Raw genomic sequence first — 27,913 nt, forward strand, 5'->3', positions numbered from 1 at the left:
GCAGAAATAGTATTCCTCTCATATTCACCTAAACTGGGGCAGTGTCACTACAATGTTTTGTTCAGTCTGAACATAATTCTTTCATTCTCATGACGTTTCTTGTCAGTAGTGATGTAATGTTTCGCTTGACATGCCATGAATCTCATTCCATGACATTCCATCCCACAGCCCATAAACCCATGACATGTCATTCCAAGAGATTTCCAGGAATTCCTTGCCATGAAATTCTACTGCACCCCCAAAATTTCAGTCCATGACATCACAGTCAAACTCCAAGAATCCCATTGCATCCCTCCAAAGAAACCCCAAACAAAACATGAATACCCTTTCATAAACAAGTTCTCATTCCGGTAAACATCACAACATGTTATTCCATTGAATGCTATTCTATAAAACATGTCCAATTTCATGAAATGTCAGGACATGACATTCCCTGGAAACTGCATGAAAATTCCACAGAATCCCATACATGGCACAAAAGTGTTACTTTAAAGTTCATGCGATGCCGGTCGTCAGAGATACCGTAGTGTTCCATTGGCTCTGACATGAACTGAATTGCAGTGCTTCGTCAATATTAGCGTGTTACTGGGTCAACTTGCCAGAGGGTTAAAGAGTCTACCTGGAGCCCGCAACCAAAGGTTAGGTCTGTCAGAAGTGGGATTCGAACCCACGCCTCCAGGGGAGACTGCGACCTGAACGCAGCGCCTTAGACCGCTCGGCCATCCTGACATGACAGCGCACGGTGAGCAGCGTGTTTGGAGCTGCACCGAATGGCAGATGATCCAGAAGCTAGTGCTCCACCACTCACACTGGCCACAGCACATGCCTTGTTGGCGCAATTAGGCAGCGCGTCAGTCTCATAATCTGAAGGTCGTGAGTTCGAGCCTCACACGGGGCAGAGTGGTGCTTTTTGGCACACAAGAGCGTTTAGGCAAAAGAGCGGGTTTTTTCATACCCTTTTGTGTGATTGTCCATTCCTTCGTGAGCAATGCGATTGAAATCCAGTCATTTTGTAGGGCAGATGTTGAATAAATGCAGTAATAGTATTCCTCTCATATTCACCTAAAATGGGGCAATGTCTCTACAATGTTTTGTTCAGTCTGAACATAATTCTTTCATTCTCATGACGTTTCTTGTCAGTAGTGATGTAATGTTTCGCTTGACATGCCATGAATCTCATTCCATGACATTCCATCCCACAGCCCATAAACCCATGACATGTCATTCCAAGAGATTTCCAGGAATTCCTTGCCATGAAATTCTACTGCACCCCCAAAATTTCAGTCCATGACATCACAGTCAAACTCCAAGAATCCCATTGCATCCCTCCAAAGAAACCCCAAACAAAACATGAATACCCTTTCATAAACAAGTTCTCATTCCGGTAAACATCACAACATGGTATTCCATTGAATGCTATTCTATAAAACATGTCCAATTTCATGAAATGTCAGGACATGACATTCCCTGGAAACTGCATGGACATTCCACAGAATCCCATACATGGCACAAAAGTGTTACTTTACAGTTCATACGATGCCGGTGGTCAGAGGTACCGTAGTGTTCCATTGGCTCTGACATGAACTGAAATGCAGTGCTTCGTCAATATTAGTGTGTTACTGGGTCAACTTGCCAGAGGGTTAAAGACTCTACCTGGAGCCCGCAACCAAAGGTTAGGTCTGTCAGAAGTGGGATTCGAACCCACGCCTCCAGGGGAGACTGCGACCTGAACGCAGCGCCTTAGACCGCTCGGCCATCCTGACATGACAGCTCACGGTGAGCAGCGTGTTTGGAGCTGCACCGAATGGCAGATGATCCAGAAGCTAGTGCTCCACCACTCACACTGGCCAAAGCACATGCCTCGTTGGCGCAGTTAGGCAGCGCGTCAGTCTCATAATCTGAAGGTCGTGAGTTCGAGCCTCACACGGGGCAGAGTGGTGCTTTTTGGCACACAAGAGCGTTTAGGCAAAAGAGCGGGTTTCTTCATACCCTTTTGTGTGATTGTCCATTCCTTCATGAGCAATGCGATTGAAATCCAGTCATTTTGTAGGGCAGATGTTGAATAAATGCAGAAATAGTATTCCTCTCATATTCACCTAAACTGGGGCAGTGTCACTACAATGTTTTGTTCAGTCTGAACATAATTCTTTCATTCTCATGACATTTCTTGTCAGTAGTGATGTAATGTTTCGCTTGACATGCCATGAATCTCATTCCATGACATTCCATCCCACAGCCCATAAACCCATGACATGTCATTCCAAGAGATTTCCAGGAATTCCTTGCCATGAAATTCTACTGCACCCCCAAAATTTCAGTCCATGACATCACAGTCAAACTCCAAGAATCCCATTGCATCCCTCCAAAGAAACCCCAAACAAAACATGAATACCCTTTCATAAACAAGTTCTCATTCCGGTAAACATCACAACATGTTATTCCATTGAATGCTATTCTATAAAACATGTCCAATTTCATGAAATGTCAGGACATGACATTCCCTGGAAACTGCATGAAAATTCCACAGAATCCCATACATGGCACAAAAGTGTTACTTTAAAGTTCATACGATGCCGGTGGTCAGAAGTACCGTAGTGTTCCATTGGCTCTGACATGAACTGAAATGCAGTGCTTCGTCAATATTAGCGTGTTACTGGGTCAACTTGCCAGAGGGTTAAAGAGTCTACCTGGAGCCCGCAACCAAAGGTTAGGTCTGTCAGAAGTGGGATTCGAACCCACGCCTCCAGGGGAGACTGCGACCTGAACGCAGCGCCTTAGACCGCTCGGCCATCCTGACATGAAAGCGCACGGTGAGCAGCGTGTTTGGAGCTGCACCGAATGGCAGATGATCCAGAAGCTAGTGCTTCACCACTCACACTGGCCACAGCACATGCCTCGTTGGCGCAGTTAGGCAGCGCGGCAGTCTCATAATCTGAAGGTCGTGAGTTCGAGCCTCACACGGGGCAGAGTGGTGCTTTTTGGCACACAAGAGCGTTTAGGCAAAAGAGCGGGTTTCTTCATACCCTTTTGTGTGATTGTCCATTCCTTCATGAGCAATGCGATTGAAATCCAGTCATTTTGTAGGGCAGATGTTGAATAAATGCAGAAATAGTATTCCTCTCATATTCACCTAAACTGGGGCAGTGTCACTACAATGTTTTGTTCAGTCTGAACATAATTCTTTCATTCTCATGACGTTTCTTGTCAGTAGTGATGTAATGTTTCGCTTGACATGCCATGAATCTCATTCCATGACATTCCATCCCACAGCCCATAAACCCATGACATGTCATTCCAAGAGATTTCCAGGAATTCCTTGCCATGAAATTCTACTGCACCCCCAAAATTTCAGTCCATGACATCACAGTCAAACTCCAAGAATCCCATTGCATCCCTCCAAAGAAACCCCAAACAAAACATGAATACCCTTTCATAAACAAGTTCTCATTCCGGTAAACATCACAACATGTTATTCCATTGAATGCTATTCTATAAAACATGTCCAATTTCATGAAATGTCAGGACATGACATTCCCTGGAAACTGCATGAAAATTCCACAGAATCCCATACATGGCACAAAAGTGTTACTTTAAAGTTCATGCGATGCCGGTGGTCAGAGGTACCGTAGTGTTCCATTGGCTCTGACATGAACTGAATTGCAGTGCTTCGTCAATATTAGCGTGTTACTGGGTCAACTTGCCAGAGGGTTAAAGAATCTACCTGGAGCCCGCAACCAAAGGTCAGGTCTGTCAGAAGTGGGATTCGAACCCACGCCTCCAGGGGAGACTGCGACCTGAACGCAGCGCCTTAGACCGCTCGGCCATCCTGACATGACAGCGCACGGTGAGCAGCGTGTTTGGACCTGCACCGAATGGCAGATGATCCAGAAGCTAGTGCTCCACCACTCACACTGGCCACAGCACATGCCTCGTTGGCGCAGTTAGGCAGCGCGTCAGTCTCATAATCTGAAGGTCGTGAGTTCGAGCCTCACGCGGGGCAGAGTTGTGCTTTTTAGCACACAAGAGCGTTTAGGCAAAAGAGCGGGTTTCTTCATACCCTTTTGTGTGATTGTCCATTCCTTCATGAGCAATGCGATTGAAATCCAGTCATTTTGTAGGGCAGATGTTGAATAAATGCAGTAATAGTATTCCTCTCATATTAACCTAAACTGGGGCAGTGTCACTACAATGTTTTGTTCAGTCTGAACATAATTCTTTCATTCTCATGACGTTTCTTGTCAGTAGTGATGTAATGTTTCGCTTGACATGCCATGAATCTCATTCCATGACATTCCATCCCACAGCCCATAAACCCATGACATGTCATTCCAAGAGATTTCCAGGAATTCCTTGCCATGAAATTCTACTGCACCCCCAAAATTTCAGTCCATGACATCACAGTCAAACTCCAAGAATCCCATTGCATCCCTCCAAAGAAACCCCAAACAAAACATGAATACCCTTTCATAAACAAGTTCTCATTCCGGTAAACATCACAACATGTTATTCCATTGAATGCTATTCTATAAAACATGTCCAATTTCATGAAATGTCAGGACATGACATTCCGTGGAAACTGCATGAAAATTCCACAGAATCCCATACATGGCACAAAAGTGTTACTTTAAAGTTCATGCGATGCCGGTGGTCAGAGGTACCGTAGTGTTCCATTGGCTCTGACATGAACTGAATTGCAGTGCTTCGTCAATATTAGCGTGTTACTGGGTCAACTTGCCAGAGGGTTAAAGAGTCTACCTGGAGCCCGCAACCAAAGGTCAGGTCTGTCAGAAGTGGGATTCGAACCCACGCCTCCAGGGGAGACTGCGACCTGAACGCAGCGCCTTAGACCGCTCGGCCATCCTGACATGACAGCGCACGGTGAGCAGCGTGTTTGGAGCTGCACCGAATGGCAGATGATCCAGAAGCTAGTGCTCCACCACTCACACTGGCCACAGCACATGCCTCGTTGGCGCAGTTAGGCAGCGCGTCAGTCTCATTATCTGAAGGTCGTGAGTTCGAGCCTCCCGCGGGGCAGAGTTGTGCTTTTTAGCACACAAGAGCATTTAGGCAAAAGAGCGGGTTTCTTCATACCCTTTTGTGTGATTGTCCATTCCTTCATGAGCAATGCGATTGAATTCCAGTCATTTTGTAGGGCAGATGTTGAATAAATGCAGTAATAGTATTCCTCTCATATTCACCTAAAATGGGGCAGTGTCACTACAATATTTTGTTCAGGTTGAACATAATTCTTTCATTCTCATGATGTTTCTTGTCAGTAGTGATGTAATGTTTCGCTTGACATTTCATGATTCTCAATCCATGACATTCCATCCCACAGCCCATAAACCCATGACATGTCATTCCAAGAGATTTCCAGGAATTCCTTGCAATGAAATTCTACTGCACCCCCAAAATTTCAGTCCACGACATCACAGTCAAACTCCAAGAATCCCATTGCATCCCTCCAAAGAAACCCCATACAAAACATGAATACCCTTTCATAAACAAGTTCTCATTCCGGTAAACATCGCAACATGGTATTCCATTGAATGCTATTCTATAAAACATGTCCAATTTCATAAAATGTCAGGACATGACATTCCCTGGAAACTGCATGGAAATTCCACAGAATCCCATACATGGCACAAAAGTGTTACTTTAAAGTTCATACGATGCCGGTGGTCAGAGGTACCGTAGTGTTCCATTGGATCTGACATGAACTGAAATGCAGTGCTTCATCAATATTAGTGTGTTACTGGGTCAACTTGCCAGAGGGTTAAAGACTCTACCTGGAGCCCGCAACCAAAGGTTAGGTCTGTCAGAAGTGGGATTCGAACCCACGCCTCCAGGGGAGACTGCGACCTGAACGCAGCGCCTTAGCTCGGCCATCCTGACATGACAGCTCACGGTGAGCAGCGTGTTTGGAGCTGCACCGAATGGCAGATGATCCAGAAGCTAGTGCTTCACCACTCACACTGGCCACAGCACATGCCTCGTTGGCGCAGTTAGGCAGCGCGGCAGTCTCATAATCTGAAGGTCGTGAGTTCGAGCCTCACACGGGGCAGAGTGGTGCTTTTTGGCACACAAGAGCGTTTAGGCAAAAGAGCGGGTTTCTTCATACCCTTTTGTGTGATTGTCCATTCCTTCATGAGCAATGCGATTGAAATCCAGTCATTTTGTAGGGCAGATGTTGAATAAATGCAGTAATAGTATTCCTCTCATATTCACCTAAAATGGGGCAGTGTCACTACAATGTTTTGTTCAGTCTGAACATAATTCTTTCATTCTCATGACGTTTCTTGTCAGTAGTGATGTAATGTTTCGCTTGACATGCCATGAATCTCATTCCATGACATTCCATCCCACAGCCCATAAACCCATGACATGTCATTCCAAGAGATTTCCAGGAATTCCTTGCCATGAAATTCTACTGCACCCCCAAAATTTCAGTCCATGACATCACAGTCAAACTCCAAGAATCCCATTGCATCCCTCCAAAGAAACCCCAAACAAAACATGAATTCCCTTTCATAAACAAGTTCTCATTCCGGTAAACATCACAACATGTTATTCCATTGAATGCTATTCTATAAAACATGTCCAATTTCATGAAATGTCAGGACATGACATTCCCTGGAAACTGCATGAAAATTCCACAGAATCCCATACATGGCACAAAAGTGTTACTTTAAAGTTCATGCGATGCCGGTGGTCAGAGGTACCGTAGTGTTCCATTGGCTCTGACATGAACTGAATTGCAGTGCTTCGTCAATATTAGCGTGTTACTGGGTCAACTTGCCAGAGGGTTAAAGAGTCTACCTGGAGCCCGCAACCAAAGGTTAGGTCTGTCAGAAGTGGGATTCGAACCCACGCCTCCAGGGGAGACTGCGACCTGAACGCAGCGCCTTAGACCGCTCGGCCATCCTGACATGAAAGCGCACGGTGAGCAGCGTGTTTGGAGCTGCACCGAATGGCAGATGATCCAGAAGCTAGTGCTTCACCACTCACACTGGCCACAGCACATGCCTCGTTGGCGCAGTTAGGCAGCGCGGCAGTCTCATAATCTGAAGGTCGTGAGTTCGAGCCTCACACGGGGCAGAGTGGTGCTTTTTGGCACACAAGAGCGTTTAGGCAAAAGAGCGGGTTTCTTCATACCCTTTTGTGTGATTGTCCATTCCTTCATGAGCAATGCGATTGAAATCCAGTCATTTTGTAGGGCAGATGTTGAATAAATGCAGTAATAGTATTCCTCTCATATTCACCTAAAATGGGGCAGTGTCACTACAATGTTTTGTTCAGTCTGAACATAATTCTTTCATTCTCATGACGTTTCTTGTCAGTAGTGATGTAATGTTTCGCTTGACATGCCATGAATCTCATTCCATGACATTCCATCCCACAGCCCATAAACCCATGACATGTCATTCCAAGAGATTTCCAGGAATTCCTTGCCATGAAATTCTACTGCACCCCCAAAATTTCAGTCCATGACATCACAGTCAAACTCCAAGAATCCCATTGCATCCCTCCAAAGAAACCCCAAACAAAACATGAATACCCTTTCATAAACAAGTTCTCATTCCGGTAAACATCACAACATGGTATTCCATTGAATGCTATTCTATAAAACATGTCCAATTTCATGAAATGTCAGGACATGACATTCCCTGGAAACTGCATGGAAATTCCACAGAATTCCATACATGGCACAAAAGTGTTACTTTAAAGTTCATACGATGCCGGTGGTCAGAGGTACCGTAGTGTTCCATTGGATCTGACATGAACTGAAATGCAGTGCTTCATCAATATTAGTGTGTTACTGGGTCAACTTGCCAGAGGGTTAAAGACTCTACCTGGAGCCCGCAACCAAAGGTTAGGTCTGTCAGAAGTGGGATTCGAACCCACGCCTCCAGGGGAGACTGCGACCTCAACGCAGCGCCTTAGCTCGGCCATCCTGACATGACAGCTCACGGTGAGCAGCGTGTTTGGAGCTGCACCGAATGGCAGATGATCCAGAAGCTAGTGCTTCACCACTCACACTGGCCACAGCACATGCCTCGTTGGCGCAGTTAGGCAGCGCGGCAGTCTCATAATCTGAAGGTCGTGAGTTCGAGCCTCACACGGGGCAGAGTGGTGCTTTTTGGCACACAAGAGCGTTTAGGCAAAAGAGCGGGTTTCTTCATACCCTTTTGTGTGATTGTCCATTCCTTCATGAGCAATGCGATTGAAATCCAGTCATTTTGTAGGGCAGATGTTGAATAAATGCAGTAATAGTATTCCTCTCATATTCACCTAAAATGGGGCAGTGTCACTACAATGTTTTGTTCAGTCTGAACATAATTCTTTCATTCTCATGACGTTTCTTGTCAGTAGTGATGTAATGTTTCGCTTGACATGCCATGAATCTCATTCCATGACATTCCATCCCACAGCCCATAAACCCATGACATGTCATTCCAAGAGATTTCCAGGAATTCCTTGCCATGAAATTCTACTGCACCCCCAAAATTTCAGTCCATGACATCACAGTCAAACTCCAAGAATCCCATTGCATCCCTCCAAAGAAACCCCAAACAAAACATGAATACCCTTTCATAAACAAGTTCTCATTCCGGTAAACATCACAACATGGTATTCCATTGAATGCTATTCTATAAAACATGTCCAATTTCATGAAATGTCAGGACATGACATTCCCTGGACACTGCATGAAAATTCCACAGAATCCCATACATGGCACAAAAGTGTTACTTTAAAGTTCATGCGATGCCGGTGGTCAGACGTACCGTAGTGTTCCATTGGCTTTGACATGAACTGAATTGCAGTGCTTCGTCAATATTAGCGTGTTACTGGGTCAACTTGCCAGAGGGTTAAAGAGTCTACCTGGAGCCCGCAACCAAAGGTTAGGTCTGTCAGAAGTGGGATTCGAACCCACGCCTCCAGGGGAGACTGCAACCTGAACGCAGCGCCTTAGACCGCTCGGCCATCCTGACATTACAGTGCACGGTGAGCAGCGTGTTTGGAGCTGCACCGAATGGCAGATGATCCAGAAGCTAGTGCTCCACCACTCACACTGGCCACAGCACATGCCTCGTTGGCGCAGTTAGGCAGCGCGTCAGTCTCATAATCTGAAGGTCGTGAGTTCGAGCCTCACACGGGGCAGAGTGGTGCTTTTTGGCACACAAGAGCGTTTAGGCAAAAGAGCGGGTTTCTTCATACCCTTTTGTGTGATTGTCCATTCCTTCATGAGCAATGCGATTGAAATCCAGTCATTTTGTGGGGCAGATGTTGAATAAATGCAGTAATAGTATTCCTCTCATATTCACCTAAAATGGGGCAGTGTCACTACAATGTTTTGTTCAGGTTGAACATAATTCTTTCATTCTCATGATGTTTCTTGTCAGTAGTGATGTAATGTTTCGCTTGACATTTCATGAATCTCATTCCATGACATTCCATCCCACAGCCCATAAACCCATGACATGTCATTCCAAGAGATTTCCAGGAATTCCTTGCCATGAAATTCTACTGCACCCCCAAAATTTCAGTCCATGACATCACAGTCAAACTCCAAGAATCCCATTGCATCCCTCCAAAGAAACCCCAAACAAAACATGAATACCCTTTCATAAACAAGTTCTCATTCCGGTAAACATCACAACATGGTATTCCATTGAATGCTATTCTATAAAACATGTCCAATTTCATGAAATGTCAGGACATGACATTCCCTGGAAACTGCATGGAAATTCCACAGAATCCCATACATGGCACAAAAGTGTTACTTTACAGTTCATACGATGCCGGTGGTCAGAGGTACCGTAGTGTTCCATTGGCTCTGACATGAACTGAAATGCAGTGCTTCGTCAATATTAGTGTGTTACTGGGTCAACTTGCCAGAGGGTTAAAGACTCTACCTGGAGCCCGCAACCAAAGGTTAGGTCTGTCAGAAGTGGGATTCGAACCCACGCCTCCAGGGGAGACTGCGACCTGAACGCAGCGCCTTAGACCGCTCGGCCATCCTGACATGACAGCTCACAGTGAGCAGCGTGTTTGGAGCTGCACCGAATGGCAGATGATCCAGAAGCTAGTGCTCCACCACTCACACTGGCCACAGCCCATGCCTCGTTGGCGCAGTTAGGCAGCGCGTCAGTCTCATAATCTGAATGTCGTGAGTTCGAGCCTCACACGGGGCAGAGTGGTGCTTTTTGGCACACAAGAGCGTTTAGGCAAAAGAGCGGGTTTCTTCATACCCTTTTGTGTGATTGTCCATTCCTTCATGAGCAATGCGATTGAAATCCAGTCATTTTGTAGGGCAGATGTTGAATAAATGCAGAAATAGTATTCCTCTCATATTAACCTAAACTGGGGCAGTGTCACTACAATGTTTTGTTCAGTCTGAACATAATTCTTTCATTCTCATGACGTTTCTTGTCAGTAGTGATGTAATGTTTCGCTTGACATGCCATGAATCTCATTCCATGACATTCCATCCCACAGCCCATAAACCCATGACATGTCATTCCAAGAGATTTCCAGGAATTCCTTGCCATGAAATTCTACTGCACCCCCAAAATTTCAGTCCATGACATCACAGTCAAACTCCAAGAATCCCATTGCATCCCTCCAAAGAAACCCCAAACAAAACATGAATTCCCTTTCATAAACAAGTTCTCATTCCGGTAAACATCACAACATGTTATTCCATTGAATGCTATTCTATAAAACATGTCCAATTTCATGAAATGTCAGGACATGACATTCCCTGGAAACTGCATGAAAATTCCACAGAATCCCATACATGGCACAAAAGTGTTACTTTAAAGTTCATGCGATGCCGGTGGTCAGAGGTACCGTAGTGTTCCATTGGCTCTGACATGAACTGAATTGCAGTGCTTCGTCAATATTAGCGTGTTACTGGGTCAACTTGCCAGAGGGTTAAAGAGTCTACCTGGAGCCCGCAACCAAAGGTTAGGTCTGTCAGAAGTGGGATTCGAACCCACGCCTCCAGGGGAGACTGCGACCTGAACGCAGCGCCTTAGACCGCTCGGCCATCCTGACATGAAAGCGCACGGTGAGCAGCGTGTTTGGAGCTGCACCGAATGGCAGATGATCCAGAAGCTAGTGCTTCACCACTCACACTGGCCACAGCACATGCCTCGTTGGCGCAGTTAGGCAGCGCGGCAGTCTCATAATCTGAAGGTCGTGAGTTCGAGCCTCACACGGGGCAGAGTGGTGCTTTTTGGCACACAAGAGCGTTTAGGCAAAAGAGCGGGTTTCTTCATACCCTTTTGTGTGATTGTCCATTCCTTCATGAGCAATGCGATTGAAATCCAGTCATTTTGTAGGGCAGATGTTGAATAAATGCAGTAATAGTATTCCTCTCATATTCACCTAAAATGGGGCAGTGTCACTACAATGTTTTGTTCAGTCTGAACATAATTCTTTCATTCTCATGACGTTTCTTGTCAGTAGTGATGTAATGTTTCGCTTGACATGCCATGAATCTCATTCCATGACATTCCATCCCACAGCCCATAAACCCATGACATGTCATTCCAAGAGATTTCCAGGAATTCCTTGCCATGAAATTCTACTGCACCCCCAAAATTTCAGTCCATGACATCACAGTCAAACTCCAAGAATCCCATTGCATCCCTCCAAAGAAACCCCAAACAAAACATGAATACCCTTTCATAAACAAGTTCTCATTCCGGTAAACATCACAACATGGTATTCCATTGAATGCTATTCTATAAAACATGTCCAATTTCATGAAATGTCAGGACATGACATTCCCTGGAAACTGCATGGAAATTCCACGGAATTCCATACATGGCACAAAAGTGTTACTTTAAAGTTCATACGATGCCGGTGGTCAGAGGTACCGTAGTGTTCCATTGGCTTTGACATGAACTGAAATGCAGTGCTTCGTCAATATTAGTGTGTTACTGGGTCAACTTGCCAGAGGGTTAAAGACTCTACCTGGAGCCCGCAACCAAAGGTTAGGTCTGTCAGAAGTGGGATTCGAACCCACGCCTCCAGGGGAGACTGCGACCTGAACGCAGCGCCTTAGACCGCTCGGCCATCCTGACATGACAGCTCACGGTGAGCAGCGTGTTTGGAGCTGCACCGAATGGCAGATGATCCAGAAGCTAGTGCTCCACCACTCACACTGGCCACAGCACATGCCTTGTTGGCGCAGTTAGGCAGCGCGGCAGTCTCATAATCTGAAGGTCGTGAGTTCGAGCCTCACACGGGGCAGAGTGGTGCTTTTTGGCACACAAGAGCGTTTAGGCAAAAGAGCGGGTTTCTTCATACCCTTTTGTGTGATTGTCCATTCCTTCATGAGCAATGTGATTGAAATCCAGTCATTTTGTAGGGCAGATGTTGAATAAATGCAGAAATAGTATTCCTCTCATATTAACCTAAACTGGGGCAGTGTCACTACAATGTTTTGTTCAGTCTGAACATAATTCTTTCATTCTCATGACGTTTCTTGTCAGTAGTGATGTAATGTTTCGCTTGACATGCCATGAATCTCATTCCATGACATTCCATCCCACAGCCCATAAACCCATGACATGTCATTCCAAGAGATTTCCAGGAATTCCTTGCCATGAAATTCTACTGCACCCCCAAAATTTCAGTCCATGACATCACAGTCAAACTCCAAGAATCCCATTGCATCCCTCCAAAGAAACCCCAAACAAAACATGAATACCCTTTCATAAACAAGTTCTCATTCCGGTAAACATCACAACATGTTATTCCATTGAATGCTATTCTATAAAACATGTCCAATTTCATGAAATGTCAGGACATGACATTCCCTGGAAACTGCATGAAAATTCCACAGAATCCCATACATGGCACAAAAGTGTTACTTTAAAGTTCATGCGATGCCGGTGGTCAGAGGTACCGTAGTGTTCCATTGGCTCTGACATGAACTGAATTGCAGTGCTTCGTCAATATTAGCGTGTTACTGGGTCAACTTGCCAGAGGGTTAAAGAGTCTACCTGGAGCCCGCAACCAAAGGTTAGGTCTGTCAGAAGTGGGATTCGAACCCACGCCTCCAGGGGAGACTGCGACCTGAACGCAGCGCCTTAGACCGCTCGGCCATCCTGACATGACAGCGCACGGTGAGCAGCGTGTTTGGAGCTGCACCGAATGGCAGATGATCCAGAAGCTAGTGCTCCACCACTCACACTGGCCACAGCACATGCCTCGTTGGCGCAGTTAGGCAGCGCATCAGTCTCATAATCTGAAGGTCGTGAGTTCGAGCCTCACACAGGGCAGAGTTGTGCTTTTTAGCACACAAGAGCGTTCAGGCAAAAGAGCGGGTTTCTTCATACCCTTTTGTGTGATTGTCCATTCCTTCATGAGCAATGCGATTGAATTCCAGTCATTTTGTAGGGCAGATGTTGAATAAATGCAGTAATAGTATTCCTCTCATATTCACCTAAAATGGGGCAGTGTCACTACAATGTTTTGTTCAGGTTGAACATAATTCTTTCATTCTCATGATGTTTCTTGTCAGTAGTGATGTAATGTTTCGCTTGACATTTCATGATTCTCATTCCATGACATTCCATCCCACAGCCCATAAATCCATGACATGTCATTCCAAGAGATTTCCAGGAATTCCTTGCAATGAAATTCTACTGCACCCCCAAAATTTCAGTCCACGACATCACAGTCAAACTCCAAGAATCCCATTGCATCCCTCCAAAGAAACCCCAAACAAAACATGAATACCCTTTCATAAACAAGTTCTCATTCCGGTAAACATCGCAACATGGTATTCCATTGAATGCTATTCTATAAAACATGTCCAATTTCATAAAATGTCAGGACATGACATTCCCTGGAAACTGCATGGAAATTCCACAGAATCCCATACATGGCACAAAAGTGTTACTTTAAAGTTCATACGATGCCGGTGGTCAGAGGTACCGTAGTGTTCCATTGGATCTGACATGAACTGAAATGCAGTGCTTCATCAATATTAGTGTGTTACTGGGTCAACTTGCCAGAGGGTTAAAGACTCTACCTGGAGCCCGCAACCAAAGGTTAGGTCTGTCAGAAGTGGGATTCGAACCCACGCCTCCAGGGGAGACTGCGACCTCAACGCAGCGCCTTAGCTCGGCCATCCTGACATGACAGCTCACGGTGAGCAGCGTGTTTGGAGCTGCACCGAATGGCAGATGATCCAGAAGCTAGTGCTTCACCACTCACACTGGCCACAGCACATGCCTCGTTGGCGCAGTTAGGCAGCGCGGCAGTCTCATAATCTGAAGGTCGTGAGTTCGAGCCTCACACGGGGCAGAGTGGTGCTTTTTGGCACACAAGAGCGTTTAGGCAAAAGAGCGGGTTTCTTCATACCCTTTTGTGTGATTGTCCATTCCTTCATGAGCAATGCGATTGAAATCCAGTCATTTTGTAGGGCAGATGTTGAATAAATGCAGTAATAGTATTCCTCTCATATTCACCTAAAATGGGGCAGTGTCACTACAATGTTTTGTTCAGTCTGAACATAATTCTTTCATTCTCATGACGTTTCTTGTCAGTACTGATGTAATGTTTCGCTTGACATGCCATGAATCTCATTCCATGACATTCCATCCCACAGCCCATAAACCCATGACATGTCATTCCAAGAGATTTCCAGGAATTCCTTGCCATGAAATTCTACTGCACCCCCAAAATTTCAGTCCATGACATCACAGTCAAACTCCAAGAATCCCATTGCATCCTTCCAAAGAAACCCCAAACAAAACATGAATACCCTTTCATAAACAAGTTCTCATTCCGGTAAACATCACAACATGGTATTCCATTGAATGCTATTCTATAAAACATGTCCAATTTCATGAAATGTCAGGACATGACATTCCCTGGAAACTGCATGGAAATTCCACAGAATTCCATACATGGCACAAAAGTGTTACTTTAAAGTTCATACGATGCCGGTGGTCAGAGGTACCGTAGTGTTCCATTGGCTTTGACATGAACTGAAATGCAGTGCTTCGTCAATATTAGTGTGTTACTGGGTCAACTTGCCAGAGGGTTAAAGACTCTACCTGGAGCCCGCAACCAAAGGTTAGGTCTGTCAGAAGTGGGATTCGAACCCACGCCTCCAGGGGAGACTGCGACCTGAACGCAGCACCTTAGACCGCTCGGCCATCCTGACATGACAGCTCACGGTGAGCAGCGTGTTTGGAGCTGCACCGAATGGCAGATGATCCAGAAGCTAGTGCTCCACCACTCACACTGGCCACAGCACATGCCTTGTTGGCGCAGTTAGGCAGCGCGTCAGTCTCATAATCTGAAGGTCGTGAGTTCGAGCCTCACACGGGGCAGAGTGGTGCTTTTTGGCACACAAGAGCGTTTAGGCAAAAGAGCGGGTTTCTTCATACCCTTTTGTGTGATTGTCCATTCCTTCTTGAGCAATGCGATTGAAATCCAGTCATTTTGTAGGGCAGATGTTGAATAAATGCAGAAATAGTATTCCTCTCATATTAACCTAAACTGGGGCAGTGTCACTACAATGTTTTGTTCAGTCTGAACATAATTCTTTCATTCTCATGACGTTTCTTGTCAGTAGTGATGTAATGTTTCGCTTGACATGCCATGAATCTCATTCCATGACATTCCATCCCACAGCCCATAAACCCATGACATGTCATTCCAAGAGATTTCCAGGAATTCCTTGCCATGAAATTCTACTGCACCCCCAAAATTTCAGTCCATGACATCACAGTCAAACTCCAAGAATCCCATTGCATCCCTCCAAAGAAACCCCAAACAAAACATGAATACCCTTTCATAAACAAGTTCTCATTCCGGTAAACATCACAACATGTTATTCCATTGAATGCTATTCTATAAAACATGTCCAATTTCATGAAATGTCAGGACATGACATTCCCTGGAAACTGCATGAAAATTCCACAGAATCCCATACATGGCACAAAAGTGTTACTTTAAAGTTCATGCGATGCCGGTGGTCAGAGGTACCGTAGTGTTCCATTGGCTCTGACATGAACTGAATTGCAGTGCTTCGTCAATATTAGCGTGTTACTGGGTCAACTTGCCAGAGGGTTAAAGAGTCTACCTGGAGCCCGCAACCAAAGGTTAGGTCTGTCAGAAGTGGGATTCGAACCCACGCCTCCAGGGGAGACTGCGACCTGAACGCAGCGCCTTAGACCGCTCGGCCATCCTGACATGACAGCGCACGGTGAGCAGCGTGTTTGGAGCTGCACCGAATGGCAGATGATCCAGAAGCTAGTGCTCCACCACTCACACTGGCCACAGCACATGCCTCGTTGGCGCAGTTAGGCAGCGCGTCAGTCTCATAATCTGAAGGTCGTGAGTTCGAGCCTCACACGGGGCAGAGTTGTGCTTTTTAGCACACAAGAGCGTTCAGGCAAAAGAGCGGGTTTCTTCATACCCTTTTGTGTGATTGTCCATTCCTTCATGAGCAATGCGATTGAATTCCAGTCATTTTGTAGGGCAGATGTTGAATAAATGCAGTAATAGTATTCCTCTCATATTCACCTAAAATGGGGCAGTGTCACTACAATGTTTTGTTCAGGTTGAACATAATTCTTTCATTCTCATGATGTTTCTTGTCAGTAGTGATGTAATGTTTCGCTTGACATTTCATGATTCTCATTCCATGACATTCCATCCCACAGCCCATAAATCCATGACATGTCATTCCAAGAGATTTCCAGGAATTCCTTGCAATGAAATTCTACTGCACCCCCAAAATTTCAGTCCACGACATCACAGTCAAACTCCAAGAATCCCATTGCATCCCTCCAAAGAAACCCCAAACAAAACATGAATACCCTTTCATAAACAAGTTCTCATTCCGGTAAACATCGCAACATGGTATTCCATTGAATGCTATTCTATAAAACATGTCCAATTTCATAAAATGTCAGGACATGACATTCCCTGGAAACTGCATGGAAATTCCACAGAATCCCATACATGGCACAAAAGTGTTACTTTAAAGTTCATACGATGCCGGTGGTCAGAGGTACCGTAGTGTTCCATTGGATCTGACATGAACTGAAATGCAGTGCTTCATCAATATTAGTGTGTTACTGGGTCAACTTGCCAGAGGGTTAAAGACTCTACCTGGAGCCCGCAACCAAAGGTTAGGTCTGTCAGAAGTGGGATTCGAACCCACGCCTCCAGGGGAGACTGCGACCTCAACGCAGCGCCTTAGCTCGGCCATCCTGACATGACAGCTCACGGTGAGCAGCGTGTTTGGAGCTGCACCGAATGGCAGATGATCCAGAAGCTAGTGCTTCACCACTCACACTGGCCACAGCACATGCCTCGTTGGCGCAGTTAGGCAGCGCGGCAGTCTCATAATCTGAAGGTCGTGAGTTCGAGCCTCACACGGGGCAGAGTGGTGCTTTTTGGCACACAAGAGCGTTTAGGCAAAAGAGCGGGTTTCTTCATACCCTTTTGTGTGATTGTCCATTCCTTCATGAGCAATGCGATTGAAATCCAGTCATTTTGTAGGGCAGATGTTGAATAAATGCAGAAATAGTATTCCTCTCATATTAACCTAAAATGGGGCAGTGTCACTACAATGTTTTGTTCAGTCTGAACATAATTCTTTCATTCTCATGACGTTTCTTGTCAGTAGTGATGTAATGTTTCGCTTGACATGCCATGAATCTCATTCCATGACATTCCATCCCACAGCCCATAAACCCATGACATGTCATTCCAAGAGATTTCCAGGAATTCCTTGCCATGAAATTCTACTGCACCCCCAAAATTTCAGTCCATGACATCACAGTCAAACTCCAAGAATCCCATTGCATCCCTCCAAAGAAACCCCAAACAAAACATGAATTCCCTTTCATAAACAAGTTCTCATTCCGGTAAACATCACAACATGTTATTCCATTGAATGCTATTCTATAAAACATGTCCAATTTCATGAAATGTCAGGACATGACATTCCCTGGAAACTGCATGAAAATTCCACAGAATCCCATACATGGCACAAAAGTGTTACTTTAAAGTTCATGCGATGCCGGTGGTCAGAGGTACCGTAGTGTTCCATTGGCTCTGACATGAACTGAATTGCAGTGCTTCGTCAATATTAGCGTGTTACTGGGTCAACTTGCCAGAGGGTTAAAGAGTCTACCTGGAGCCCGCAACCAAAGGTTAGGTCTGTCAGAAGTGGGATTCGAACCCACGCCTCCAGGGGAGACTGCGACCTGAACGCAGCGCCTTAGACCGCTCGGCCATCCTGACATGAAAGCGCACGGTGAGCAGCGTGTTTGGAGCTGCACCGAATGGCAGATGATCCAGAAGCTAGTGCTCCACCACTCACACTGACCACAGCACATGCCTCGTTGGCGCAGTTAGGCAGCGCGTCAGTCTCATAATCTGAAGGTCGTGAGTTCGAGCCTCACACGGGGCAGATTGGTGCTTTTTGGCACACAAGAGCGTTTAGGCAAAAGAGCGGGTTTCTTCATACCCTTTTGTGTGATTGTCCATTCCTTCATGAGCAATGCGATTGAAATCCAGTCATTTTGTAGGGCAGATGTTGAATAAATGCAGTAATAGTATTCCTCTCATATTCACCTAAAATGGGGCAGTGTCACTACAATGTTTTGTTCAGTCTGAACATAATTCTTTCATTCTCATGACGTTTCTTGTCAGTAGTGATGTAATGTTTCGCTTGACATGCCATGAATCTCATTCCATGACATTCCATCCCACAGCCCATAAACCCATGACATGTCATTCCAAGAGATTTCCAGGAATTCCTTGCCATGAAATTCTACTGCACCCCCAAAATTTCAGTCCATGACATCACAGTCAAACTCCAAGAATCCCATTGCATCCCTCCAAAGAAACCCCAAACAAAACATGAATACCCTTTCATAAACAAGTTCTCATTCCGGTAAACATCACAACATGGTATTCCATTGAATGCTATTCTATAAAACATGTCCAATTTCATGAAATGTCAGGACATGACATTCCCTGGAAACTGCATGGAAATTCCACAGAATCCCATACATGGCACAAAAGTGTTACTTTAAAGTTCATACGATGCCGGTGGTCAGAGGTACCGTAGTGTTCCATTGGCTTTGACATGAACTGAAATGCAGTGCTTCGTCAATATTAGTGTGTTACTGGGTCAACTTGCCAGAGGGTTAAAGACTCTACCTGGAGCCCGCAACCAAAGGTTAGGTCTGTCAGAAGTGGGATTCGAACCCACGCCTCCAGGGGAGACTGCGACCTGAACGCAGCGCCTTAGACCGCTCGGCCATCCTGACATAAAAGCGCACGGTGAGCAGCGTGTTTGGAGCTGCACCGAATGGCAGATGATCCAGAAGCTAGTGCTCCACCACTCACACTGGCCACAGCACATGCCTTGTTGGCGCAGTTAGGCAGCGCGTCAGTCTCATAATCTGAAGGTCGTGAGTTCGAGCCTCACACGGGGCAGAGTGGTGCTTTTTGGCACACAAGAGCGTTTAGGCAAAAGAGCGGGTTTCTTCATACCCTTTTGTGTGATTGTCCATTCCTTCATGAGCAATGCGATTGAAATCCAGTCATTTTGTAGGGCAGATGTTGAATAAATGCAGAAATAGTATTCCTCTCATATTCACCTAAACTGGGGCAGTGTCACTACAATGTTTTGTTCAGTCTGAACATAATTCTTTCATTCTCATGACGTTTCTTGTCAGTAGTGATGTAATGTTTCGCTTGACATGCCATGAATCTCATTCCATGACATTCCATCCCACAGCCCATAAACCCATGACATGTCATTCCAAGAGATTTCCAGGAATTCCTTGCCATGAAATTCTACTGCACCCCCAAAATTTCAGTCCATGACATCACAGTCAAACTCCAAGAATCCCATTGCATCCCTCCAAAGAAACCCCAAACAAAACATGAATACCCTTTCATAAACAAGTTCTCATTCCGGTAAACATCACAACATGTTATTCCATTGAATGCTATTCTATAAAACATGTCCAATTTCATGAAATGTCAGGACATGACATTCCCTGGAAACTGCATGAAAATTCCACAGAATCCCATACATGGCACAAAAGTGTTACTTTAAAGTTCATGCGATGCCGGTCGTCAGAGATACCGTAGTGTTCCATTGGCTCTGACATGAACTGAATTGCAGTGCTTCGTCAATATTAGCGTGTTACTGGGTCAACTTGCCAGAGGGTTAAAGAGTCTACCTGGAGCCCGCAACCAAAGGTTAGGTCTGTCAGAAGTGGGATTCGAACCCACGCCTCCAGGGGAGACTGCGACCTGAACGCAGCGCCTTAGACCGCTCGGCCATCCTGACATGACAGCGCACGGTGAGCAGCATGTTTGGAGCTGCACCGAATGGCAGATGATCCAGAAGCTAGTGCTCCACCACTCACACTGGCCACAGCACATGCCTTGTTGGCGCAATTAGGCAGCGCGTCAGTCTCATAATCTGAAGGTCGTGAGTTCGAGCCTCACACGGGGCAGAGTGGTGCTTTTTGGCACACAAGAGCGTTTAGGCAAAAGAGCGGGTTTCTTCATACCCTTTTGTGTGATTGTCCATTCCTTCGTGAGCAATGCGATTGAAATCCAGTCATTTTGTAGGGCAGATGTTGAATAAATGCAGTAATAGTATTCCTCTCATATTCACCTAAAATGGGGCAATGTCTCTACAATGTTTTGTTCAGTCTGAACATAATTCTTTCATTCTCATGACGTTTCTTGTCAGTAGTGATGTAATGTTTCGCTTGACATGCCATGAATCTCATTCCATGACATTCCATCCCACAGCCCATAAACCCATGACATGTCATTCCAAGAGATTTCCAGGAATTCCTTGCCATGAAATTCTACTGCACCCCCAAAATTTCAGTCCATGACATCACAGTCAAACTCCAAGAATCCCATTGCATCCCTCCAAAGAAACCCCAAACAAAACATGAATACCCTTTCATAAACAAGTTCTCATTCCGGTAAACATCACAACATGGTATTCCATTGAATGCTATTCTATAAAACATGTCCAATTTCATGAAATGTCAGGACATGACATTCCCTGGAAACTGCATGGACATTCCACAGAATCCCATACATGGCACAAAAGTGTTACTTTACAGTTCATACGATGCCGGTGGTCAGAGGTACCGTAGTGTTCCATTGGCTCTGACATGAACTGAAATGCAGTGCTTCGTCAATATTAGTGTGTTACTGGGTCAACTTGCCAGAGGGTTAAAGACTCTACCTGGAGCCCGCAACCAAAGGTTAGGTCTGTCAGAAGTGGGATTCGAACCCACGCCTCCAGGGGAGACTGCGACCTGAACGCAGCGCCTTAGACCGCTCGGCCATCCTGACATGACAGCTCACGGTGAGCAGCGTGTTTGGAGCTGCACCGAATGGCAGATGATCCAGAAGCTAGTGCTCCACCACTCACACTGGCCAAAGCACATGCCTCGTTGGCGCAGTTAGGCAGCGCGTCAGTCTCATAATCTGAAGGTCGTGAGTTCGAGCCTCACACGGGGCAGAGTGGTGCTTTTTGGCACACAAGAGCGTTTAGGCAAAAGAGCGGGTTTCTTCATACCCTTTTGTGTGATTGTCCATTCCTTCATGAGCAATGCGATTGAAATCCAGTCATTTTGTAGGGCAGATGTTGAATAAATGCAGAAATAGTATTCCTCTCATATTCACCTAAACTGGGGCAGTGTCACTACAATGTTTTGTTCAGTCTGAACATAATTCTTTCATTCTCATGACATTTCTTGTCAGTAGTGATGTAATGTTTCGCTTGACATGCCATGAATCTCATTCCATGACATTCCATCCCACAGCCCATAAACCCATGACATGTCATTCCAAGAGATTTCCAGGAATTCCTTGCCATGAAATTCTACTGCACCCCCAAAATTTCAGTCCATGACATCACAGTCAAACTCCAAGAATCCCATTGCATCCCTCCAAAGAAACCCCAAACAAAACATGAATACCCTTTCATAAACAAGTTCTCATTCCGGTAAACATCACAACATGTTATTCCATTGAATGCTATTCTATAAAACATGTCCAATTTCATGAAATGTCAGGACATGACATTCCCTGGAAACTGCATGAAAATTCCACAGAATCCCATACATGGCACAAAAGTGTTACTTTAAAGTTCATACGATGCCGGTGGTCAGAAGTACCGTAGTGTTCCATTGGCTCTGACATGAACTGAAATGCAGTGCTTCGTCAATATTAGTGTGTTACTGGGTCAGCTTGCCAGAGGGTTAAAGACTCTACCTGGAGCCCGCAACCAAAGGTTAGGTCTGTCAGAAGTGGGATTCGAACCCACGCCTCCAGGGGAGACTGCGACCTGAACGCAGCGCCTTAGACCGCTCGGCCATCCTGACATGACAGCTCACGGTGAGCAGCGTGTTTGGAGCTGCACCGAATGGCAGATGATCAAGAAGCTAGTGTTCCACCACTCACACTGACCACAGCACATGCCTCGTTGGCGCAGTTAGGCAGCGCGTCAGTCTCATAATCTGAAGGTCGTGAGTTCGAGCCTCACACGGGGCAGAGTGGTGCTTTTTGGCACACAAGAGCGTTTAGGCAAAAGAGCGGGTTTCTTCATACCCTTTTGTGTGATTGTCCATTCCTTCATGAGCAATGCGATTGAAATCCAGTCATTTTGTAGGGCAGATGTTGAATAAATGCAGAAATAGTATTCCTCTCATATTCACCTAAACTGGGGCAGTGTCACTACAATGTTTTGTTCAGTCTGAACATAATTCTTTCATTCTCATGACGTTTCTTGTCAGTAGTGATGTAATGTTTCGCTTGACATGCCATGAATCTCATTCCATGACATTCCATCCCACAGCCCATAAACCCATGACATGTCATTCCAAGAGATTTCCAGGAATTCCTTGCCATGAAATTCTACTGCACCCCCAAAATTTCAGTCCATGACATCACAGTCAAACTCCAAGAATCCCATTGCATCCCTCCAAAGAAACCCCAAACAAAACATGAATACCCTTTCATAAACAAGTTCTCATTCCGGTAAACATCACAACATGTTATTCCATTGAATGCTATTCTATAAAACATGTCCAATTTCATGAAATGTCAGGACATGACATTCCCTGGAAACTGCATGAAAATTCCACAGAATCCCATACATGGCACAAAAGTGTTACTTTAAAGTTCATGCGATGCCGGTGGTCAGAGGTACCGTAGTGTTCCATTGGCTCTGACATGAACTGAATTGCAGTGCTTCGTCAATATTAGCGTGTTACTGGGTCAACTTGCCAGAGGGTTAAAGAATCTACCTGGAGCCCGCAACCAAAGGTCAGGTCTGTCAGAAGTGGGATTCGAACCCACGCCTCCAGGGGAGACTGCGACCTGAACGCAGCGCCTTAGACCGCTCGGCCATCCTGACATGACAGCGCACGGTGAGCAGCGTGTTTGGACCTGCACCGAATGGCAGATGATCCAGAAGCTAGTGCTCCACCACTCACACTGGCCACAGCACATGCCTCGTTGGCGCAGTTAGGCAGCGCGTCAGTCTCATAATCTGAAGGTCGTGAGTTCGAGCCTCACGCGGGGCAGAGTTGTGCTTTTTAGCACACAAGAGCGTTTAGGCAAAAGAGCGGGTTTCTTCATACCCTTTTGTGTGATTGTCCATTCCTTCATGAGCAATGCGATTGAAATCCAGTCATTTTGTAGGGCAGATGTTGAATAAATGCAGTAATAGTATTCCTCTCATATTAACCTAAACTGGGGCAGTGTCACTACAATGTTTTGTTCAGTCTGAACATAATTCTTTCATTCTCATGACGTTTCTTGTCAGTAGTGATGTAATGTTTCGCTTGACATGCCATGAATCTCATTCCATGACATTCCATCCCACAGCCCATAAACCCATGACATGTCATTCCAAGAGATTTCCAGGAATTCCTTGCCATGAAATTCTACTGCACCCCCAAAATTTCAGTCCATGACATCACAGTCAAACTCCAAGAATCCCATTGCATCCCTCCAAAGAAACCCCAAACAAAACATGAATACCCTTTCATAAACAAGTTCTCATTCCGGTAAACATCACAACATGTTATTCCATTGAATGCTATTCTATAAAACATGTCCAATTTCATGAAATGTCAGGACATGACATTCCGTGGAAACTGCATGAAAATTCCACAGAATCCCATACATGGCACAAAAGTGTTACTTTAAAGTTCATGCGATGCCGGTGGTCAGAGGTACCGTAGTGTTCCATTGGCTCTGACATGAACTGAATTGCAGTGCTTCGTCAATATTAGCGTGTTACTGGGTCAACTTGCCAGAGGGTTAAAGAGTCTACCTGGAGCCCGCAACCAAAGGTCAGGTCTGTCAGAAGTGGGATTCGAACCCACGCCTCCAGGGGAGACTGCGACCTGAACGCAGCGCCTTAGACCGCTCGGCCATCCTGACATGACAGCGCACGGTGAGCAGCGTGTTTGGAGCTGCACCGAATGGCAGATGATCCAGAAGCTAGTGCTCCACCACTCACACTGGCCACAGCACATGCCTCGTTGGCGCAGTTAGGCAGCGCGTCAGTCTCATTATCTGAAGGTCGTGAGTTCGAGCCTCCCGCGGGGCAGAGTTGTGCTTTTTAGCACACAAGAGCATTTAGGCAAAAGAGCGGGTTTCTTCATACCCTTTTGTGTGATTGTCCATTCCTTCATGAGCAATGCGATTGAATTCCAGTCATTTTGTAGGGCAGATGTTGAATAAATGCAGTAATAGTATTCCTCTCATATTCACCTAAAATGGGGCAGTGTCACTACAATATTTTGTTCAGGTTGAACATAATTCTTTCATTCTCATGATGTTTCTTGTCAGTAGTGATGTAATGTTTCGCTTGACATTTCATGATTCTCAATCCATGACATTCCATCCCACAGCCCATAAACCCATGACATGTCATTCCAAGAGATTTCCAGGAATTCCTTGCAATGAAATTCTACTGCACCCCCAAAATTTCAGTCCACGACATCACAGTCAAACTCCAAGAATCCCATTGCATCCCTCCAAAGAAACCCCATACAAAACATGAATACCCTTTCATAAACAAGTTCTCATTCCGGTAAACATCGCAACATGGTATTCCATTGAATGCTATTCTATAAAACATGTCCAATTTCATAAAATGTCAGGACATGACATTCCCTGGAAACTGCATGGAAATTCCACAGAATCCCATACATGGCACAAAAGTGTTACTTTAAAGTTCATACGATGCCGGTGGTCAGAGGTACCGTAGTGTTCCATTGGATCTGACATGAACTGAAATGCAGTGCTTCATCAATATTAGTGTGTTACTGGGTCAACTTGCCAGAGGGTTAAAGACTCTACCTGGAGCCCGCAACCAAAGGTTAGGTCTGTCAGAAGTGGGATTCGAACCCACGCCTCCAGGGGAGACTGCGACCTGAACGCAGCGCCTTAGCTCGGCCATCCTGACATGACAGCTCACGGTGAGCAGCGTGTTTGGAGCTGCACCGAATGGCAGATGATCCAGAAGCTAGTGCTTCACCACTCACACTGGCCACAGCACATGCCTCGTTGGCGCAGTTAGGCAGCGCGGCAGTCTCATAATCTGAAGGTCGTGAGTTCGAGCCTCACACGGGGCAGAGTGGTGCTTTTTGGCACACAAGAGCGTTTAGGCAAAAGAGCGGGTTTCTTCATACCCTTTTGTGTGATTGTCCATTCCTTCATGAGCAATGCGATTGAAATCCAGTCATTTTGTAGGGCAGATGTTGAATAAATGCAGTAATAGTATTCCTCTCATATTCACCTAAAATGGGGCAGTGTCACTACAATGTTTTGTTCAGTCTGAACATAATTCTTTCATTCTCATGACGTTTCTTGTCAGTAGTGATGTAATGTTTCGCTTGACATGCCATGAATCTCATTCCATGACATTCCATCCCACAGCCCATAAACCCATGACATGTCATTCCAAGAGATTTCCAGGAATTCCTTGCCATGAAATTCTACTGCACCCCCAAAATTTCAGTCCATGACATCACAGTCAAACTCCAAGAATCCCATTGCATCCCTCCAAAGAAACCCCAAACAAAACATGAATTCCCTTTCATAAACAAGTTCTCATTCCGGTAAACATCACAACATGTTATTCCATTGAATGCTATTCTATAAAACATGTCCAATTTCATGAAATGTCAGGACATGACATTCCCTGGAAACTGCATGAAAATTCCACAGAATCCCATACATGGCACAAAAGTGTTACTTTAAAGTTCATGCGATGCCGGTGGTCAGAGGTACCGTAGTGTTCCATTGGCTCTGACATGAACTGAATTGCAGTGCTTCGTCAATATTAGCGTGTTACTGGGTCAACTTGCCAGAGGGTTAAAGAGTCTACCTGGAGCCCGCAACCAAAGGTTAGGTCTGTCAGAAGTGGGATTCGAACCCACGCCTCCAGGGGAGACTGCGACCTGAACGCAGCGCCTTAGACCGCTCGGCCATCCTGACATGAAAGCGCACGGTGAGCAGCGTGTTTGGAGCTGCACCGAATGGCAGATGATCCAGAAGCTAGTGCTTCACCACTCACACTGGCCACAGCACATGCCTCGTTGGCGCAGTTAGGCAGCGCGGCAGTCTCATAATCTGAAGGTCGTGAGTTCGAGCCTCACACGGGGCAGAGTGGTGCTTTTTGGCACACAAGAGCGTTTAGGCAAAAGAGCGGGTTTCTTCATACCCTTTTGTGTGATTGTCCATTCCTTCATGAGCAATGCGATTGAAATCCAGTCATTTTGTAGGGCAGATGTTGAATAAATGCAGTAATAGTATTCCTCTCATATTCACCTAAAATGGGGCAGTGTCACTACAATGTTTTGTTCAGTCTGAACATAATTCTTTCATTCTCATGACGTTTCTTGTCAGTAGTGATGTAATGTTTCGCTTGACATGCCATGAATCTCATTCCATGACATTCCATCCCACAGCCCATAAACCCATGACATGTCATTCCAAGAGATTTCCAGGAATTCCTTGCCATGAAATTCTACTGCACCCCCAAAATTTCAGTCCATGACATCACAGTCAAACTCCAAGAATCCCATTGCATCCCTCCAAAGAAACCCCAAACAAAACATGAATACCCTTTCATAAACAAGTTCTCATTCCGGTAAACATCACAACATGGTATTCCATTGAATGCTATTCTATAAAACATGTCCAATTTCATGAAATGTCAGGACATGACATTCCCTGGAAACTGCATGGAAATTCCACAGAATTCCATACATGGCACAAAAGTGTTACTTTAAAGTTCATACGATGCCGGTGGTCAGAGGTACCGTAGTGTTCCATTGGATCTGACATGAACTGAAATGCAGTGCTTCATCAATATTAGTGTGTTACTGGGTCAACTTGCCAGAGGGTTAAAGACTCTACCTGGAGCCCGCAACCAAAGGTTAGGTCTGTCAGAAGTGGGATTCGAACCCACGCCTCCAGGGGAGACTGCGACCTCAACGCAGCGCCTTAGCTCGGCCATCCTGACATGACAGCTCACGGTGAGCAGCGTGTTTGGAGCTGCACCGAATGGCAGATGATCCAGAAGCTAGTGCTTCACCACTCACACTGGCCACAGCACATGCCTCGTTGGCGCAGTTAGGCAGCGCGGCAGTCTCATAATCTGAAGGTCGTGAGTTCGAGCCTCACACGGGGCAGAGTGGTGCTTTTTGGCACACAAGAGCGTTTAGGCAAAAGAGCGGGTTTCTTCATACCCTTTTGTGTGATTGTCCATTCCTTCATGAGCAATGCGATTGAAATCCAGTCATTTTGTAGGGCAGATGTTGAATAAATGCAGTAATAGTATTCCTCT

At 45.5% G+C, this 27,913-nt stretch overlaps 39 non-coding genes across 39 annotated transcripts; 14 read left to right on the top strand and 25 right to left on the bottom strand.

The window, feature by feature from the left end:
• Positions 1 to 646: 646 nt before the first annotated feature.
• Positions 647 to 729, bottom strand: trnal-cag (transfer RNA leucine (anticodon CAG)). The gene has a single exon. It is a non-coding gene; the product is annotated as a tRNA-Leu (tRNA).
• Positions 730 to 824: 95 nt separating this feature from the next.
• Positions 825 to 898, top strand: trnam-cau (transfer RNA methionine (anticodon CAU)). Its single transcript has one exon. It is a non-coding gene; the product is annotated as a tRNA-Met (tRNA).
• Positions 899 to 1,680: 782 nt separating this feature from the next.
• trnal-cag (transfer RNA leucine (anticodon CAG)) lies at positions 1,681 to 1,763 on the bottom strand. Its single transcript has one exon. It is a non-coding gene; the product is annotated as a tRNA-Leu (tRNA).
• Positions 1,764 to 1,858: 95 nt separating this feature from the next.
• Positions 1,859 to 1,932, top strand: trnam-cau (transfer RNA methionine (anticodon CAU)). Its single transcript has one exon. It is a non-coding gene; the product is annotated as a tRNA-Met (tRNA).
• A 782-nt stretch (positions 1,933 to 2,714) lies between these two features.
• trnal-cag (transfer RNA leucine (anticodon CAG)) lies at positions 2,715 to 2,797 on the bottom strand. The gene has a single exon. It is a non-coding gene; the product is annotated as a tRNA-Leu (tRNA).
• Positions 2,798 to 3,748: 951 nt separating this feature from the next.
• On the bottom strand, positions 3,749 to 3,831 carry trnal-cag (transfer RNA leucine (anticodon CAG)). The gene has a single exon. It is a non-coding gene; the product is annotated as a tRNA-Leu (tRNA).
• A 95-nt stretch (positions 3,832 to 3,926) lies between these two features.
• Positions 3,927 to 4,000, top strand: trnam-cau (transfer RNA methionine (anticodon CAU)). The gene has a single exon. It is a non-coding gene; the product is annotated as a tRNA-Met (tRNA).
• A 782-nt stretch (positions 4,001 to 4,782) lies between these two features.
• On the bottom strand, positions 4,783 to 4,865 carry trnal-cag (transfer RNA leucine (anticodon CAG)). Its single transcript has one exon. It is a non-coding gene; the product is annotated as a tRNA-Leu (tRNA).
• Positions 4,866 to 6,846: 1,981 nt separating this feature from the next.
• On the bottom strand, positions 6,847 to 6,929 carry trnal-cag (transfer RNA leucine (anticodon CAG)). Its single transcript has one exon. It is a non-coding gene; the product is annotated as a tRNA-Leu (tRNA).
• A 951-nt stretch (positions 6,930 to 7,880) lies between these two features.
• Positions 7,881 to 7,959, bottom strand: trnal-gag (transfer RNA leucine (anticodon GAG)). The gene has a single exon. It is a non-coding gene; the product is annotated as a tRNA-Leu (tRNA).
• Positions 7,960 to 8,910: 951 nt separating this feature from the next.
• Positions 8,911 to 8,993, bottom strand: trnal-cag (transfer RNA leucine (anticodon CAG)). Its single transcript has one exon. It is a non-coding gene; the product is annotated as a tRNA-Leu (tRNA).
• A 95-nt stretch (positions 8,994 to 9,088) lies between these two features.
• On the top strand, positions 9,089 to 9,162 carry trnam-cau (transfer RNA methionine (anticodon CAU)). Its single transcript has one exon. It is a non-coding gene; the product is annotated as a tRNA-Met (tRNA).
• A 782-nt stretch (positions 9,163 to 9,944) lies between these two features.
• trnal-cag (transfer RNA leucine (anticodon CAG)) lies at positions 9,945 to 10,027 on the bottom strand. Its single transcript has one exon. It is a non-coding gene; the product is annotated as a tRNA-Leu (tRNA).
• Positions 10,028 to 10,122: 95 nt separating this feature from the next.
• Positions 10,123 to 10,196, top strand: trnam-cau (transfer RNA methionine (anticodon CAU)). Its single transcript has one exon. It is a non-coding gene; the product is annotated as a tRNA-Met (tRNA).
• Positions 10,197 to 10,978: 782 nt separating this feature from the next.
• On the bottom strand, positions 10,979 to 11,061 carry trnal-cag (transfer RNA leucine (anticodon CAG)). Its single transcript has one exon. It is a non-coding gene; the product is annotated as a tRNA-Leu (tRNA).
• Positions 11,062 to 12,012: 951 nt separating this feature from the next.
• On the bottom strand, positions 12,013 to 12,095 carry trnal-cag (transfer RNA leucine (anticodon CAG)). Its single transcript has one exon. It is a non-coding gene; the product is annotated as a tRNA-Leu (tRNA).
• Positions 12,096 to 13,046: 951 nt separating this feature from the next.
• trnal-cag (transfer RNA leucine (anticodon CAG)) lies at positions 13,047 to 13,129 on the bottom strand. The gene has a single exon. It is a non-coding gene; the product is annotated as a tRNA-Leu (tRNA).
• Positions 13,130 to 13,224: 95 nt separating this feature from the next.
• On the top strand, positions 13,225 to 13,298 carry trnam-cau (transfer RNA methionine (anticodon CAU)). The gene has a single exon. It is a non-coding gene; the product is annotated as a tRNA-Met (tRNA).
• A 782-nt stretch (positions 13,299 to 14,080) lies between these two features.
• trnal-gag (transfer RNA leucine (anticodon GAG)) lies at positions 14,081 to 14,159 on the bottom strand. Its single transcript has one exon. It is a non-coding gene; the product is annotated as a tRNA-Leu (tRNA).
• A 951-nt stretch (positions 14,160 to 15,110) lies between these two features.
• Positions 15,111 to 15,193, bottom strand: trnal-cag (transfer RNA leucine (anticodon CAG)). Its single transcript has one exon. It is a non-coding gene; the product is annotated as a tRNA-Leu (tRNA).
• Positions 15,194 to 15,288: 95 nt separating this feature from the next.
• trnam-cau (transfer RNA methionine (anticodon CAU)) lies at positions 15,289 to 15,362 on the top strand. Its single transcript has one exon. It is a non-coding gene; the product is annotated as a tRNA-Met (tRNA).
• A 782-nt stretch (positions 15,363 to 16,144) lies between these two features.
• On the bottom strand, positions 16,145 to 16,227 carry trnal-cag (transfer RNA leucine (anticodon CAG)). Its single transcript has one exon. It is a non-coding gene; the product is annotated as a tRNA-Leu (tRNA).
• Positions 16,228 to 16,322: 95 nt separating this feature from the next.
• trnam-cau (transfer RNA methionine (anticodon CAU)) lies at positions 16,323 to 16,396 on the top strand. Its single transcript has one exon. It is a non-coding gene; the product is annotated as a tRNA-Met (tRNA).
• A 782-nt stretch (positions 16,397 to 17,178) lies between these two features.
• trnal-gag (transfer RNA leucine (anticodon GAG)) lies at positions 17,179 to 17,257 on the bottom strand. Its single transcript has one exon. It is a non-coding gene; the product is annotated as a tRNA-Leu (tRNA).
• Positions 17,258 to 18,208: 951 nt separating this feature from the next.
• Positions 18,209 to 18,291, bottom strand: trnal-cag (transfer RNA leucine (anticodon CAG)). The gene has a single exon. It is a non-coding gene; the product is annotated as a tRNA-Leu (tRNA).
• A 95-nt stretch (positions 18,292 to 18,386) lies between these two features.
• On the top strand, positions 18,387 to 18,460 carry trnam-cau (transfer RNA methionine (anticodon CAU)). Its single transcript has one exon. It is a non-coding gene; the product is annotated as a tRNA-Met (tRNA).
• A 782-nt stretch (positions 18,461 to 19,242) lies between these two features.
• trnal-cag (transfer RNA leucine (anticodon CAG)) lies at positions 19,243 to 19,325 on the bottom strand. The gene has a single exon. It is a non-coding gene; the product is annotated as a tRNA-Leu (tRNA).
• Positions 19,326 to 19,420: 95 nt separating this feature from the next.
• On the top strand, positions 19,421 to 19,494 carry trnam-cau (transfer RNA methionine (anticodon CAU)). The gene has a single exon. It is a non-coding gene; the product is annotated as a tRNA-Met (tRNA).
• A 782-nt stretch (positions 19,495 to 20,276) lies between these two features.
• Positions 20,277 to 20,359, bottom strand: trnal-cag (transfer RNA leucine (anticodon CAG)). Its single transcript has one exon. It is a non-coding gene; the product is annotated as a tRNA-Leu (tRNA).
• A 95-nt stretch (positions 20,360 to 20,454) lies between these two features.
• Positions 20,455 to 20,528, top strand: trnam-cau (transfer RNA methionine (anticodon CAU)). Its single transcript has one exon. It is a non-coding gene; the product is annotated as a tRNA-Met (tRNA).
• Positions 20,529 to 21,310: 782 nt separating this feature from the next.
• trnal-cag (transfer RNA leucine (anticodon CAG)) lies at positions 21,311 to 21,393 on the bottom strand. Its single transcript has one exon. It is a non-coding gene; the product is annotated as a tRNA-Leu (tRNA).
• Positions 21,394 to 21,488: 95 nt separating this feature from the next.
• trnam-cau (transfer RNA methionine (anticodon CAU)) lies at positions 21,489 to 21,562 on the top strand. The gene has a single exon. It is a non-coding gene; the product is annotated as a tRNA-Met (tRNA).
• A 782-nt stretch (positions 21,563 to 22,344) lies between these two features.
• trnal-cag (transfer RNA leucine (anticodon CAG)) lies at positions 22,345 to 22,427 on the bottom strand. The gene has a single exon. It is a non-coding gene; the product is annotated as a tRNA-Leu (tRNA).
• Positions 22,428 to 22,522: 95 nt separating this feature from the next.
• On the top strand, positions 22,523 to 22,596 carry trnam-cau (transfer RNA methionine (anticodon CAU)). The gene has a single exon. It is a non-coding gene; the product is annotated as a tRNA-Met (tRNA).
• Positions 22,597 to 23,378: 782 nt separating this feature from the next.
• On the bottom strand, positions 23,379 to 23,461 carry trnal-cag (transfer RNA leucine (anticodon CAG)). Its single transcript has one exon. It is a non-coding gene; the product is annotated as a tRNA-Leu (tRNA).
• Positions 23,462 to 23,556: 95 nt separating this feature from the next.
• On the top strand, positions 23,557 to 23,630 carry trnam-cau (transfer RNA methionine (anticodon CAU)). Its single transcript has one exon. It is a non-coding gene; the product is annotated as a tRNA-Met (tRNA).
• A 782-nt stretch (positions 23,631 to 24,412) lies between these two features.
• Positions 24,413 to 24,495, bottom strand: trnal-cag (transfer RNA leucine (anticodon CAG)). Its single transcript has one exon. It is a non-coding gene; the product is annotated as a tRNA-Leu (tRNA).
• Positions 24,496 to 26,476: 1,981 nt separating this feature from the next.
• Positions 26,477 to 26,559, bottom strand: trnal-cag (transfer RNA leucine (anticodon CAG)). Its single transcript has one exon. It is a non-coding gene; the product is annotated as a tRNA-Leu (tRNA).
• Positions 26,560 to 27,510: 951 nt separating this feature from the next.
• trnal-gag (transfer RNA leucine (anticodon GAG)) lies at positions 27,511 to 27,589 on the bottom strand. Its single transcript has one exon. It is a non-coding gene; the product is annotated as a tRNA-Leu (tRNA).
• Positions 27,590 to 27,913: the final 324 nt, after the last annotated feature.

The sequence above is a fragment of the Pseudorasbora parva genome, chromosome 20 (genome assembly GCF_024679245.1).
Source record: "Pseudorasbora parva isolate DD20220531a chromosome 20, ASM2467924v1, whole genome shotgun sequence".
Taxonomy (NCBI): domain Eukaryota; kingdom Metazoa; phylum Chordata; class Actinopteri; order Cypriniformes; family Gobionidae; genus Pseudorasbora; species Pseudorasbora parva.